The sequence below is a fragment of the Saccopteryx leptura genome, chromosome 3, assembly GCF_036850995.1.
Source record: "Saccopteryx leptura isolate mSacLep1 chromosome 3, mSacLep1_pri_phased_curated, whole genome shotgun sequence".
In the NCBI taxonomy this organism is placed as follows: Eukaryota; Metazoa; Chordata; class Mammalia; order Chiroptera; family Emballonuridae; genus Saccopteryx; species Saccopteryx leptura.
The window spans coordinates 68,310,855-68,323,590 of NC_089505.1; the positions used below are offsets into that span (position 1 = coordinate 68,310,855).

At 49.9% G+C, this 12,736-nt stretch overlaps 1 protein-coding gene across 2 annotated transcripts in view; it reads right to left on the reverse strand.

Moving 5' to 3' along the window:
* LRRC4B (leucine rich repeat containing 4B) overlaps positions 1 to 12,736 on the reverse strand; it is a 39,251-nt gene that overhangs the window by 2,971 nt on the left and 23,544 nt on the right. The window lies entirely within an intron of this gene.

Genomic DNA, 12,736 nt, shown 5'->3' on the forward strand with positions numbered 1-12,736 from the left:
CGTGCTAGTCTCTGAGCGTCTGGGGGTGTGGGGCCGAAAGCTGGGAGGAGGACTGAGGGAGCTTCCTGGAGTGATAGAAATGTTTGGGGAGGTGGCTCCATGGGTGAATGTAACTCTAAATTTCCCAAGCTGTGCACATAAAACCGGAAGGCATTTCATTGTATGTAAATTAGACCCCCTATAAAAAGGAATCAATCAGCACTAACATGCGTCGAGCACGTCTTTGGTGTCAGACCCCGTTCTAAATGCTTTATTGGCAACAACTGATTTAATCCGCCAAACTGCCCTGTGCAATAAATAGGTCCTTATTGAATACCTACAACTCAAATCCACAAGCTCAGAAAACCAGAATATATTTCATAACTTTGGCAACAAATCTCTTCTGGTGGCAAAACTTGACCAGACCTCACGTAGGCTATTTAAGCCCTTTATTGATCCCACTCATGTGATGAGTCAGACCTTTCACTCTAAAAATATCCCCACATTTGTAAGGGATATAATAAGATCTACTGGGGTGCTACAAAAAGACATATATGCCTGACCAGGCGGTGGTGAGGTGGATAGAGCGTCGGACTGGGATGCAGAGAACCCAGGTTCGAGACCCCGAGGTCACCAGCTTGAGTATGGGCTCATCTGGCTTGAACAAAAAGCTCACCAGCTTGGACCCAAGGTAGCTGGCTCGAGCAAGAGGTTACTCGGTCTGCTGAAGGCCCACAGTCAAGGCACATGTGAGAAAGCAATCAATGAACAACTAATGTGTCGCAATGAAAAACTAATGATTGATGCTTCTCAACTCTCTGTTCCTGTCTGTCTGTCCCTATCTATCCCTCTCTCTGTCCCTGTAAAAAAGAAAAAAACAACAACAAACAAACAAAAAAACAAAACAAAAAGACATATGTGACCCCAAGGTTTCACATGAGCCATTATGAATTATCCTCATTTAAGTGGGAGGACACAGAGACCCAGAGAGGTGTAGTGACTTGTGCAGGATCACATGGGAGGGGGTGCCCAATGTGGGATTGGACCAAGGCTGTCTGGCTCCAGAGTCCTGACTCTTAACCCTTGAACATGGCCGCCACTTCTCAGGGTTGAGGCTGGGGTAGGCCTGGGAGGCAGAGTCCCACTAGATTCTCCTCACTGATTACCATGCTGGGTACACTGAGGCACAGAAGTCCATGCAGCCATTAGATGACATTTCTAAAGCCTAGCCAATGCCACTGTGGACGCTGTCATAATATTAAGGGGAAAGTGGAGAGTTCCCAAGAACATACTGTGTGGTTGCTACTTCGTAAAACCTAAAAAGCGAGGCTGGAGAATTAGGTGTCTGCACATATGCACCAGGAAAAGACCTAAGAAGATTGTATGAGCTCTTCTTAGAGTGAACTCCAGCTGTTAGGGATTATTGGCAACTTCTACTCTATTCTTTTCTGCAATGGACAAAAACAACTTTTATAATAAGTAGGAAAACACTTTTTCAAAAATTTAAAAAACAAGACCCAGTGCAAGGAACAATATATTGTAGCATGACACTCATAGAACAGTAACAGCCATTATTTACACCAGGGCGATCCAACAGATATTTCTGACGTGAACAACTTACTGTATTTTTCACTCCATAGATGCACTTTTCTCCCTCAAAAGTGGAAGGGAAAATAAATAAATGCCCATGCATCTTATGGAGTGAATGTTCTTTTTTTTTTTTTTTTTAGCTGCTGAGGGTTCCTGGACAGCTAGAAGAGTATTTGAACATAAAAGTTTCTTGTCATTTGTTAATAACAGTGCTAATGGTTGTTAATACTGCTATTGAGTTGACATTGTTGAAATATTATTGTGCTTTATTTTATTAAATATTTTAACACACCATTTGGTTCAGAATATTTTTTTCTTATTTATTTTCCTCCTTAAAACCCTAGGTGGCCCTGGCCGGTTGGCTCAGCGGTAGAGCGTCGGCCTAGCGTGCGGAGGACCCGGGTTCGATTCCCGGCCAGGGCACACAGGAGAAGCGCCCATTTGCTTCTCCACCCCTCCGCCGCGCTTTCCTCCCTGTCTCTCTCTTCCCCTCCCGCAGCCGAGGCTCCATTGGAGCAAAGATGGCCCGGGCGCTGGGGATGGCTCTGTGGCCTCTGCCTCAGGCGCTGGAGTGGCTCTGGTCGCAACATGGCGACGCCCAGGATGGGCAGAGCATCGCCCCCTGGTGGGCAGAGCGTCGCCCCTGGTGGGCGTGCCGGGTGGATCCCGGTCGGGCGCATGCGGGAGTCTGTCTGACTGTCTCTCCCTGTTTCCAGCTTCAGAAAAATGAAAAAAAAAAAACAAAAAACAAAAAACAAAAACCCTAGGTGCATCTTATGGTCAGGTGCGTCTTATGGAGCAAATATATGGTACTTAATTTCCTAAAAGCCTCATTAAAAGAAAACCCAAACAGGTGAAATCTATTTTAATCGTATATTTATTTAGCCCACTAGATCCCAAATATGATGATTTCAACAGGTAATCAAGATGAAAACGAACGAAGGCGATGTTTGACATTGTTTTCACACTCAGCCTTCCAAATGCTGCACGTGTTTTCCAGTCCCTGTGATCGGCGCCAGAGGTGGCGCAGGTTATTATGAGTTGTGTCCTCAGCTCTCCAATGTTTTGGGGGCACAGTGGCATTTTGTTCCCCAATAGCCTGTGAAGGAGGACTGTCAGGGCCCTGTTTTAGGAAGGAGGGACCTGCAGCCCACAGAGGTGGCAACTGTGACCATTTGACAGATGCAGGAGCCAAGGCTGAGGATGTGACCAGGAAGACACAGCTCCAGTCTTATCCCTTATGTCCCTGTCCTGTCTTGTCAGTGGAGCAGTCGGGGCCTCTGGCCCTCAGCTGGCACTTCTGGGGTAGTTGGGAAGACGAAAGAAAGGCACAGTGTTGGCTCCTGCAGGGTGCTCGGGGGGCCTCTGGTCACATTGTTGTTTTTATTGTTATTACTGGTGTCACTGGGATGACAGCTCTGAGCCTTCTGCCACCACCTATGAAGAATGGCTCCCAGGGCAGCGAAACCCCAAAATCCGGTAGTCAGTCTGACACTTGCTGTCCCCGAGCCGGCCCTCTGTCGGCTGACTCTCTATTCCATTGCCTCCACTCTAGTCTGTGGCCCCAGCCCCAGGTCAGCCTCCCTTCCCCCACTTTGACACCTGGCCCCAGAAGGTCTGTTCCTACCCACAGCTCCCTGTTCCTCCCGCTCACAGCCCTCCCAGAGCCCCCATCAGTCCCAGAGCCCGAGTCCGCTACTCCACACCCTGCTGCAGACCGAGACAACTGGCCCTAATTGTCCATCCCATAATAAGAACTTCTGTCTTCAAAAGCTTATCAGCCTGGTGTGACCTTCTCCCTTCCTTTTCCCCCCTATCTCCCTCCTGTTCAAACAATTCTCTGGAACACAGCAAACTCGCCCCTGCCTCTTGGCCTCTGTTCTTGCTGTTCCCTCTCCTGGGAACACCTTTCCTACTTTCTTTTCTGGCTACCTCCCATCTGCCTTCAGCACCCAGCTCGGGGATCACCTGCTCCAGAGGATGTCCTAGCCCCACTGCCCCCTGCTGCCCGTCTACCTCTGAGTCCCCCAGAGAGAGGCCCCCTAGGAGGCAGGGCACTGGGTCTCAGCTGCGTGCCTCAGGGCAAAGTACTGCACACACAGGTTTTGGGTTTTGTAAACTAGCAAATTTGTTTTTATATTATTATTATTATTTTATTTTTCCTGAAGTGAGAAGCAGGGAGGCAGAGAGAGAGACTCCCGCATGTGCCTGACTGGGATCCACCCGGCATGCCCACCAGGGGGCGATGCTCTGCCCATCTGGGGCGTCAATCCGTTGTGACCGGAGCCACTCTAGCACCTGAGGCAGAGGCCATGGAGCCATCCTCAGCATCCGGGCCAACTTTGCTCCAATGGAGCCTTGGCTGCAGAGGGGAAGAGAGAGACAGAGAGAAAGAAGAGGGGGGAGGGGGGAGAAGCAGATGGGTGCTTCTCCTCTGTGTGCTGGCCAGGAATCAAACCCAGGACTTCCACACACCAAGCTGACACTCTACCACTGAGCCAACCGGCCAGGGCTGTAACCTAGTAAATTTGAAAGTGGCCCCTCTCCGTAACTCCCATCTTGAGGGGTCTTCTTTGACCAGAACTAGGGTAGGAATCAGATTCCTGGGAATTTGGAAAACAACCCGGCACCGTACCTGAGGGAAGGCCCTCGGGGCCACAGTGTAAAGGACAGATGAAGAGAGATGTTTGGGCTCTTAAGACAGGAGTCTTCAGGTCACTGAAGGGTTCACAGGGAAATGGGTAGAATTGAGGTAACAGAACAGAGTCAAGGTCCAGGAAGGGACTGTCCCCTTCTGTTCCCGTCCTCCCTCCTCCCCTAATAAACAGAAAATAGATGTCTCCTGGGGTCAGGCCTGCACTGGGTACCAGGTTAGATAGCATAACGAAGAAACTCTCCACATACCTTTCTTTCCCTGCCGATAAGAATAATATATACTCATTTTAGGAAAAAGCATAAGAAGAAAAAAAAATCATCCAAAGGGCCTCCACCTGGAATTCGCTCCTGTTCACACCATGGTGCACATTCTTCCAATCTTTTTTTCTATGTGTACGATGCAGGGGTATCTTTTTTCATCATCTTCTAATTTTTTGCAACATTTTGGTGACATGCAATCTCCTCCTGGGCCCTGCATGGCCCTGGAGTAGGTTATAGCATGCACTTTCCCCATATAATAAAATATGCTTCAAAAACGGTTTCGTGACTAGCGAGATCTTTCCCAGACCACACCTGCTCTTGGACATTGAGATGGAATGAATGAGGTCAGTTCTTTATTTTCCTTAATATGTTTCCATTTTCTCTAATTTCTTCCAAGGAACATGGTTGACGCTTTGAGCCAGATGAAACCTCAAAACCTCGGCAAATGTTATTTCACACAAAGGAGGGGGTGAGTCCCTTCTAAAGCGAGCTGGAAGGTGATGGGCCCAAGGAAGCAACTGACAACCGGATGTGGCTTCCTAGGGATGGGTGGGCAGGGACCATAGCAGGATGGTCTCAGGGGTGGGAGGGTTGGGAGACCTCAGCCCCCCATGGGGTGGTGCCTGTGCCGGATGTGGGAGAGGGCAGCTGAGAACCCTGCTGCACTTCAGCCCTGGGAACCTCGCTCCTCCACATGGACCTCTGGAGCCTCAGTTCTTTCCTCATCCTGTGGGGTCCTAAACAGCAACACAGAAACACATCTGGAGCCCGCGTGTCGCCCCCTGCAGGTGCCAGTGCTCAGTGCCACAGGCAGAACGTCTGGCAAACCCGGGGTGAACGTCATTGCCTCCGTGCCCTTCTCACTTATCCTTTTTCGCCCTGCGAAACGTTGGTAGGGCACCAAGTAGGCCTTCACTGCGGTTTCTATTCATCATAATAACAATATAGAACGTCCTTCCTGTATGCCAAGGTTGCGGGTTCGATCCCCGGTCAGGGCACATACAAGAAGCAACTACTGAATGCATAAATAAGTGGAACAACAAACCAATGTTTCTCTCTTCTCTCTTCCTTCCTCTACCCCTAAAAATTTAATAAAAATGAACAGCAACAATAATAATAGGAGGAAGAGGTTCCCATTTTCACCCAGCAGCACGGAGAGAAGGAGGTAGGCTCAGAAAGCTTACACCTGTGTTTGGACTGAGAAGCTAAGAACAGAGGGTCGCTGGCCCAGGTGCTGAAAAGAACTCTAGGGAAGGCGCCCCCTCGTTCTCTCGTAGTGATGCTTGCTCAAGTAGTGTCCCTCCCCAGTCCCCAGCAAGCCCATCTGCAAGCCCAGCAGAAATGTGCTGCCTGTCCCATCTGCTCCTCTCTCCTTCCAGGGTCCTTGTTCTCAGCATGGCCCCTCTGGTCCACCTTCCCAGTCAAAGGCGGGCCTGGACCCTTAAACCGTGCGCCATCGGGGCCTCACCCGTGGGGTCAGCTGGCATGATGGATGGTGCTGTCCCTTTCAATGTCCCGCAGCCACCTTCTCTCCTTCATCCCCGCGGCCTAGCACAGGCCTCAGGCACCTGGCCTCTGGTCTCACCCCAGTCCATCTCCAGGGTCTCACTACCCTCAAGGCTGAGCCTGCCTCTGTCTTCCTCTAGAGCTCTCCATGGCTCCCCAGTGCCCTCAGAGGGCATTCAGCCTGTGTGGAAGGTAGCCCTGCATGGCCGGGTGTCTGCCTGCCTCTTCCTCCCTCCCTGTGGCCCCCATCATGGGCAGCCTCCCTCCAGCTCCCTGTCAGCCAACCTCAAATCCTGGACACCTCTTGTCAGCTCCTCCACTTAGCATAGGCTGTTCTTTCTGCTCAGATGCCTTTCCCTTTTCATCTGTCTGGTCAACTCCTGTGCACCCACATGGATCCTGACAAAATGCCTCTTCTTCATCCATGGTGTTCTTATTTATCGGTAAAGCCATTCTGAGGAAGTCAGTGGGAGGACTCTATCTGTGACAGGGCGTCACAGTGTCAGAGAGGTGATGTCATTGCCCTCAGCCTCACAGCCCCAAAGCAGCAGAACCAGGTGGAAGTCCACTTCTCCTGAATCTGAACAAAAGGTCCCCACTCGGCCTGCCCACCCTGAACCTGGAGGTCTGGACTCTCTGTGGGTTTCAGTGTGTTTTCTGAGCAGCACGGCCTGTTTGTCATTCAAATGTTACCATGTCTAAATTTGCTCACTTGACGAGACAGCCTCTGGATGCCTGCTACATGTCAAGCACCATGCCAGGCTCTGGGGATCCATCTGTGGATGAGACAGCGACAGCCTTCTTCCCAGAGCCTGACCTCGAGTGGGGAAGAGAGACACCAAACATAATAACTACATACACGACTGACTGACCAGGTGGTGGCGCAGTGGATAGAGCCTTGACCTTGGAGGCTGAGGACTCAGGTTTGAAACCCTGAGGTCACTGGCTTGAGTGAGGGCTTGCCAGCTTGAGCACAGGGTCGCCAGCTTGAGTCCAAGGTTGCTGGCTTGAGCAAGGGGTGACTGTCTCGGTTAGAGCTCCCTGGTCAAGGCACCTATGAGAAAGCAATCAATGAACAAGTAAAGTGACACAACTATGAGTTGATGCTTCTCATCTCTCTCTCTTCCTGTCTGCCTCTCTCTGTGCCTTTCTCTGTCTCTTGCTAATAATAATAATAATAATAATAATAATAATAATAATAATTACATACACGGCCATTTAAGTGAGTATAACGACTGTCCCCCAGGTCCAGGGGGCAGGCAGGCTGGTGGCCCCTCCACAGCACAGGGCAGATGATCAAACCCTCTTATGCAGGAGGCTGGGCAGGTGTGGCCATTGACAGAGGAGGATGGACAAGGTGGGGACTGGTTCTTGGACCAAACAACCCTCCTGCTTTCCCAGCCTGACAAGAGAGGCCTGGGGTCCTGCCTCCGACAGCCGCCTAACTGCCCCCGGCCCCTGGGCCCCTCCAGTTTTCTTCCACATTTGCTGAGCCCAGCCCTGCTTGTGCCTGGCTCTGCGCTGAGTGTGGAGGACACAGGTGTGTTGAGGTTTTTAAGAAAATAAACTGTTAGGAAATCCTTTATTAAAAATTTAACTGTGGTAAGAAAATGATTAATTGAGTTGTTCATCTTAACACTTAAGATAAGTTGTTTTTATACATTTTGAATGCAAGGAACTGATAACAAACTTAGTCAGCTTACTTCCCTTTGGCTTTGATATTTTTACATTCACAATTTATTTATTTTTTTTTACAGAGACAGAGAGAGTCAGAGAGAGGGATAGACAGGGACAGACAGACAGGAACAGAGAGAGATGAGAAGCATCAATCATCAGTTTTTCGTTGTGACATCTTACTTGTTCATTGATTGCTTTCTCATATGTGCCTTGACCGCGGGCCTTCAGCAGACCAAGTAACCCCTTGCTCGAGCCAGCGACCTTGGGTCTAAGCTGGTGAGCTTTTTGCTCAAGCCAGATGAGCCCGTGCTCAGGTTGGTGACCTCAGGGTCTTAAACCTGGGTCCTTCAGCATCCCAGTCTGACGCTCTAGTCACTGCGCCACTGCCTGGTCAGGCTACATTCACAATTTTTAAAAATATTGTTATGTTTGGGCTCTGGCAGGGTAGCTCAGTTGGTTAGAGTGTCTTCCTGAGATGCTGAGGTTATAGGTTTGATCCCCAGTCAGGGCACATACAAAAATCAACCAGTGATAGCATGAATGAATGGAACAGCAAAAGCTGTTATCTCTCTCTCAAAAAAAAAAATTAATGAATTTTATTATTATTTTAAAATTATTTTTATTTATTTATTCATTTTAGAGAAGAGAGACAGAGAGAGAGAGAGAGAGAGACAGAGAGACAGAGAGACAGAGACAGAGAGAGAGAAGGGAGAGGAGCAGGAAGCATCAACTCCCATATGTGCCTTGACTGGGCAAGCCCAGGGTTTTGAACCGGTGACCTCAGCATTCTAGATGGATGCTTGATCCACTGCGCCACCACAGGTTAGGCAAAAAATCTTAATGAATTTTAAAAAATTATTTTCCCAGTCACGTTTATAATGACTTCTGTTTCCTTCTTCCCTGAGATAAGGAGCTTGTGCCCCCCCCTTTCAATGGGGACGTGCCTGACCCCAAGGACGTGGCTGGAGCCTGGCAGGCACCTCGCTCGCTCGTTGAGCCTCTCAGGACTAGACTCGGTCTCCAGGGGGCCGTGGTACCCTCTGCGGCATGGGGACAGGGTTCCTGGGGACAAGGCAATGCACACAGCCCAGCCCTGCACCAGGGTGGCCACACAGAACACAGCGTTTCCTCCTTTAGTGACATCCATTATCACCATTTTGGTCATTATCAGCCTGCCCCCCTCCCCATCCAGTAACAAATCCTAAACTTGTCCCTGTAGGAGTCTCCAGGCCATGTCAGCACTGACCAGCAGCTCAGTGCCCCCCCCCACCTTGCCCAAGGTGGTGGGTAGACAGGTGGGAGAGTAGGGTTAGGTTGGGGCTCAGAGGTCAACCACTTTGTCCCCAGGAAGGCGTCCCTGGCCCCAGCCCTCTCCTGCCTGTATGGCTCAGGGCTCGGCTTTCAGCTGCGGCTAGTGTGCTGCAGGGTACGGGCGGTGCCCGGCAACACAGGTTGGAGCTGAGCGGGTTCAATTATAATGCAGAGTTTCCCCATTCATACCTGCACTGTTTTTGATCTGTGCTTGGGAGTCCATGGTTGCAGAGGGTGAATTCTATGCATCCATTGTTCTACACCGTATTATTTATTTATTATTTTAAAAAGTTTGTTGACAGAGACAGCGAGTCAGAGAGAGGGACAAATCAGGACAGACAGACAGGAAGGGAGAGAGATGAGAATCATCAATTCTTTGTTGCAGCACCTTAGTTGTTCACTGATTGCTTTCTCATATGTGCCTTGATGGGGGGGGGGGCTACAGCAGAGCGAGTGACATCTTGCTTAAGCCAGTGACCTTAGGCTCAAGCCAGCTACCTTGGGCTTCAAGCCAGTGACCTTTGGGCTCAAGCTAGCGACCATGAGGTCATATCTATGATCTGATGCTCAAGCCAGTGACCCTGCACTCAAGCTGGTGAGCCTGTGCTCAAGCCGGCAACCTCGGGTTTGCAACCTGGGTCCTCTGCGTCCCAGTCCGACGCTCTTGCTTGGTCAGGCTGTATGATTTATTTTTATTATTATTTTTTACTGATGAGAGAGAGAGAGAGAGAGAGAGAGAAGCATCATTTAGGTGTGCACTCCTTGGTGGCTTCTTGTATGTGCTCTGATGGAAGGTTTAACCTGTGACCTCAGGTGCGCAGGGTATCCACTGAGTCACCTGCCAGGGCCTACACTTTTTTATATTTGAGCGTTCATGGATTTGGGTATTTTAGAGGGATCCTGGAATCAGCTGAAGGACAGTAAACTTTTAAGAGAGTCAAAAGTTATATGTGCGTTTTTGACTTGGGGGAGCTGTTGGTGCCCTTAACTCCTGTGCTGTTTAAGGCTTGGCTGTTCTGTGGGCCTTCTGTCTGTCTCTCCACCAAGCTTCGCGGGGGCAGGGATGTCTACCTGTCCTGCTCACACAGTAGGTGCTCAATGAACCAATCAGGTACAGGAACTGGTGCTGCAGATACACTAGCAGGGCCTTTCAGACCCGAGGGTAGAGGAGGGGACAAGGACTCATGGTTTCAAATGGGTTCCCGCTCAGAGCTTGTTTCCAGGTAGAGATGGGACCCTCTTCGCGGAGGCGGTATCTGTAACTCGCAAGAGTGCCTGGTATGGGGCACGTGGGGACGAAGACTGGTTATTCAAGGATTAAGAGCAGGGAGTTTGGGTTGCAGTTGCATCTGGGCCCAGCAGGGGGCGCCCCTGAGTGCTGTGTGGCTAAGATGGGACAGCTAGATTTGGTAGGGTCTTCATTGCAAGAGGTAGAAGCGGTTGTTTTAAATCTCAGGCATGATGTGGTGGCTCTGGCTGGGGGTGGGAGACAGACGGAGGCCAGGAGGCTGGGAGGAAAGTGGGGTGAGCGTTTGGGTGGGCGAGGACGAGGTCAGAGCCCTCCAGAACCCGGACAGGCTGTGCAGACACAGTCAGGACTGGGTTACAGCTCTGATCAAGTCACCAGGGCGCGGGGCCCAGAGAGCTACACATTAGGAAGCATCAGATGCAAGTTAAGTAATTAAGTTCTGCAGTCAACCCGCCGGGCTAAGCCCCAATCCCACTTACTAACAGTGGCTTCCTGCACAGGAATCTCGCTCCTGTGCCTCAGTGTCCTCGTCTGTAAAACGGGGATAAGAATAGAGCCACTGACAGGGTGGTCGGAGGCCAGAGTTCATGAACCGTGGAACTAGGACTCAGAGTGATGCAGGAGGCAGGCCAGGCGCTCAGAGAGGGAGTGTAATTAATGGAGGTGGGACATGGATCTTCTGCCTCTTGAGACCTGTCTGCTCAAGTGAAAAATGGGGTGGGACTCCCACCTTCCCTCCCTGGGTCTGTCAGAGGCTACATGGCTCTTCAAGACAGCAGGTGCTTCTCCGATGGGGTAATTCAACAGTTCGGCAGGCTCTGTGCCGAGTGCTGGGCCAGCAGTGACGGAGGCTGATGTCCACAAAGTGGGGTGGGGTTGGCATGGAGTCCCATGGGGCTTGACTGGATTAGGGGCTCAGAGAAGGTGCCTCTCAGGTAGATGTTTCTCTGATTCAAGAAAGATGACAGTTCGGCTCTGGCTGGCTAGCTCAGCGGTAGAGTGTTGGCCTGGCGTGTGGAAGCCCCAGGTTTGATTCCTGGCCAGGGCACACAGGAGAAGCGCCTATCTGCTTCTCCACCCTTCCCCCTAACTTTCTCTCTGTCTTGCTCTTCCTCTCCTGCAGCCAAGGCTCCACTGGAGCAAAGTTGACCCTGGCGCTGAGGATGGCTCCATGGCCTCTGCCTCAGGCACTAGAATGACTCTGGTTGAAAGTGAGCAATGCCCCAGATGGGCAGAGCATCGCCCCCTGGTGAGCATGCTGGGTGGATCCCAGTCCGGCACATGCGGGAGTCTGTCTCTTTGCCTCCTTGCTTCTCACTTCAGAAAGATACAAAAAAATACAAAAAAAAAAAAAAAAGATGACAGTGACCAACAGTGAAACCAGTCTCCCTGTCACACTCTCTGGCATTCTCAGCCCCTGAGCACCTGCCAGGCTACCTCTGTTGACCACCTCATCTGCAGAGCCACAAAGATAGCCTGGCACACGGTGGTGCTTAGTACATGCTTGTGCAAGAGGGGAGGCACTGAATTTCTCAACAGCTCAGTGACGGGGGAGACTGTTATTATCTCCATTTTAGTGATGAAACTGAGGCCCAGGCCCTGGGTGGGTTACTGAATAGATAGAATGTCACCCCTGCGCGCTGAGGGTACGGGTTCACTCCCTGGTCAGGGCACATATGAGAAGCAACAATGAGTGCACAACTAAATGGAACAATGAGTTGATGTTTCTCTCTCTTTTTCTCTCCTCTTTGCTCTCTTTTAAATTAATGGAAAAAATTAAAAAACACCCCCCAAAACCAAAACACTGAGGCCCAGACAGGCTTGATAATAGGCTCGAGGTAAGTTTGAGTCCCCCACAATCATAAGCACTTCTGACATATTTGAGTGGTCCCTGTTATTGTTTTTTTTTAAAAAGTTTTTAAGTATTTTGTCTTCATTTATTTTTCCTTTTTAAATGTTTCTATTTTATTGATTTGAGAGAGAGAGGAAGAGAGAGAGAGAGAGAGAGAGAGAGAGAGAGAGAGGAAGGAATATTGATCTGTTCCAATATGTGCCCTGACCAGCGATCAAACCAGCAACCTCTGTGTTTTAGGACGATGCTACAACCAACCTCGCTATCTAGCCAGGATAGCATTTTTTAAAGCATTGACATTTTTTTATAGATTGATTTTAGAGAGAGAGAGAAGGGAGAGAGAAAGAGAGAGAAAGAAACATCGATTTGTTGTTCCACTTATTTATGTATTCATTGGTTGATTCTTGTATGTGCCCTGACCTGGGATTGGGCCCACACCTTGGTATACTGGGACAATGCTCTAACCAACGGAGCCACCTGGCCAGGGCTTAAAATAAGTTTTAAAACCAAATTTGACATCCTGCTCACATCCTTTGCAAACTCAGTCTTGCATTCTAAGTATTTTCCTATGTCATTCGATAATCTTTGAAACTCCATTCTTGTTTTTTGTTTTAATTTGGTGAGAGGAGGGGAGGCAGAGACAGACTCCTGCATGT